This window comes from Labrus mixtus, chromosome 13 (genome assembly GCF_963584025.1).
Source record: "Labrus mixtus chromosome 13, fLabMix1.1, whole genome shotgun sequence".
NCBI classification, from domain to species: domain Eukaryota; kingdom Metazoa; phylum Chordata; class Actinopteri; order Labriformes; family Labridae; genus Labrus; species Labrus mixtus.
In genome coordinates this window covers 25,417,062-25,420,221 of record NC_083624.1, presented here as the reverse complement: position 1 = coordinate 25,420,221, position 3,160 = coordinate 25,417,062, and the positions used below count along the sequence as shown (strand labels likewise).

Here is a 3,160-nt window from a genome sequence, read left to right as displayed (position 1 = left end):
TCTTTGTTAATGTCTTCTTTTTTCTTTGATCATATATGATGCAGCTTTATTGTTCATGCCTATAATGCTGGATGCCTTTGAACACAGCCTGTTGTTATAGGTTACACAACAGGTAGGACGTGATGACAGTCTGTGACGTAAAACACGTTACAGTGGAGCACCTGTGCTGCACGACTCGCATTTCCCACTGGAGCAGCGGCACGAAGAATTTGTCTCAAAGTTTGAATGGGAGAATGCAACTAAAGAGGCAACAGGTAGGACGAATTGAAAAAAAGCAGTATGTTAGTCTGTCTTTTCAAATGGGTAACGTTCCCCCAGACTGCAAGGGACTCACTGTGACCTTCACTGTGATGTTTTAACTTAGCCCGTAGCTTTCATGTTTCTTAAACTAGGCTACAAATCATATTGAAATGTTATGAAAACAAGTCGAACGGTCCTTGGAAAATGGAACCCTTAGCTCAGTTGTCTTAAAATCGGTGGGACGACGGGGCAGTAACCAAGCTTTTCCCAATTGTGGCGTGGGACCACATTGGTAACCTACAAGGCTCTGAAAATGATCATTGATAACATTTGAAACCATTACAGCATTGAGGGCGGCTTTTCATTTTCTTACAAAAAAAAAGTTACGAATATGAAATCCCGTAGAAATGTAGACTTTTATCAAAGCATTAAATGAATCATATCTTACTATTCTCCTCTTAAGTACCCGCAATTACAATTAATGTTAAATTCTAACAACATCAGACTGACTGTGACGTCAGAATGGGTTGATTGGCTCCTTCAGTGTTTGATACATTTAGAATTAATATGCGAGACAAATATGAACTACAATACATGTTTTAAAGCCCAATAAGATATTTTAGAAGGGAACACAAAACTAGATACTGAATTTATTTTACAATATTCATTACCTCATCCAGGTCTGAACAGCGTTCAATAAGCTTTCTGTCAGTTATAAAAACGGATGAAAGTTCACTTGAAACAAAGAAGCCTACATTTCTAAACCGAAACTCTGCATTTAAAAATGAGGCAGAAATGGAAGCTCTAGTAGCAGCAATTGTTCTTTACCAGTTAGAATACACAAACACATATTTCTGTAAGTTGTTAGAAATGACATTTATCACAGTTGAGTCACATTATAAATGTGCCTTTGTGGATTTCATCAGTAAAGACGCTGCTGTAGCACAAGTGTTAACCAGCCACCACCCCACCAGCAGCTGCTGAGCCTCACTACATTGCATTCCACATAAGGCAACCGGCAGAGTGCACAAATGCTGCCACCTTCATGTTTGATTGGATGGATAGAGTACATGATGCCAAGAAGCCAGACAGCTGATCGACTTAAACTCAGTCAGATCAGTTTGTGACAAACAAAGACAAGACAGAGATTTCCCCCCTCGTCTCTCACCGGTCATGCCCCTATTAGTACTTCATAGCACTGCAATGGTCCAGAGTTAAGTCAAGTTACATTTATTATGATCCTGACCAGAATGACAATAATCATGCAAGAAAAGCTGCATCATGCCTTTAAGCAGCAGCAGTTCCACCTTCCTCCACTGTGAGGCTCATCAGACCTACAGGAGAGGTCAACCCCTCTCCTGCCATGAGTCAGTCCTCCTCAGTGGTTTGAAATCATCCTCAGAAGGAGATAAGGTGGTCATGGGATCCTCTTAGCCTCGTCGTGGCTTGCTTTTGACTCAGGATTGGGAAGGGGATGGACAAGGGGGGGGGGGGATTTGACTTGTAGTTGAGAGGTTGATGCTCTACAACTGTTCAGAGCTGTGTTGAGGGGTAGCATGCAAAAGTGACTTAATTAAAGTTAGGACCGGAGTCATTTGGAAGGGGGGGGAGGGTGTACTTTGCTCCCCTGTTTCCATCTGAACTGTATATAAGAATAGTGAAGAACTTAATCTTTCTGTACTCCCTTCAAACCAGGCAGACAGAACCCAGGCAGGCCAGCAAACCACCTGAAGGAACTCTTTGTGTTTTGGTGCAGGGAGCAGAGCGAGTATGGGTCAACAACCAGTGCCTCATTATAGATCAATTAATCTGTATTCATAATGTCATTTATGGCACTTAGCAGAAGTGCTTCTGTCATGAATACAGTGTATTACGAAATAAGATGACACACAATCACATGAAAGGAGAAATAAGTGGACAATGGCAATCATCAGCCATTCCTATATCAGGGAATGAATCAAGTCAAAACTATTAATGTATAAAAGTTCTACCCGTTTGACGATTAGGGGGAAAAAAATACTGTCAGTTACATTTCTTTATACATTCTTATACTTTAGAAAACAACAACTTGTGTAACCCTGTACAACACTGTCCCCAAAATACATTCATAGTTCATCCTGCACTAATGTAGTTAGCATTTGCATTGGCTGATACCAGAAGGATGTGTTCCAGGCTATGAGTTATTTCTGGCTCTGTCATTCTTCCCTTGGTTTCTTGTCCTTGTATCAGTCAACATTAGGACCTCAGTTGAACCATTTTGTCTGCCCTATGTCTTACCACTCCTCTCACAAGAAGCTAACATGGCACTGATGAGTTATATCTAAATGTGGAGCAGCATTCACACTCGGGAGGAGGTCACAAAACTCTCTTCATGTTTATGTTATGGGATTTAAGTACAAAAGTGTTTAAACCCAAGCAAAGAGCTGTGTTAATGTGACAGGTGCTTTGTCACAGAATATGTATGTCAAAGAGAGCCTTGGTTAATGGAGAAGAAAAGACTGGGGTCATACAGGTCAGTGTGAAATGTCTTAAGATACAAACAATGTCCTTTCAGAATCAAGCCTCACCAGGAAGAAAATCACAGTCCTTCATCACACTGAGATAAAACATTGTACACTAAAAACAACTGCACCAGCTTCTCATAGTAACATAGTAATCAAGTGAGCCTTGCCTTCTGTTAGTGTAGTGGGGAATTGCTTTAACCCTTCGCTGCCTGTTAAGTCTGTATCTCCAGTAGCCTTTTCCTTCCATGGTCAGCCTCTGTTACACATTACCTTTCAGAAAGATGTTATCATCCCAACCATCCCCCCACATGGAGCCTGTCACTGACTGACACAGCCCCACAACACAACCAATCTGCTCAGCGGGGCCGCTGTGTACAACCACATGCCTTCTGAAGAGAACTAAGTTTAAAGTGCAA

The 3,160-nt window shown here is 41.4% G+C and overlaps 1 protein-coding gene across 2 annotated transcripts in view; it reads left to right on the top strand.

Annotated features, from left to right (window-relative positions):
• The first annotated feature begins 101 nt into the window (after nt 1-101).
• Nucleotides 102-3,160, top strand: part of grb14 (growth factor receptor-bound protein 14) — a 30,323-nt gene continuing 27,264 nt past the window's right edge. For both annotated transcript variants that reach the window (XR_009675608.1, XM_061054386.1), the window contains exon 1: nt 102-254. The gene's annotated coding sequence lies outside the window, so the exon portion shown is untranslated. The remainder of the gene's footprint in view (nt 255-3,160) is intronic.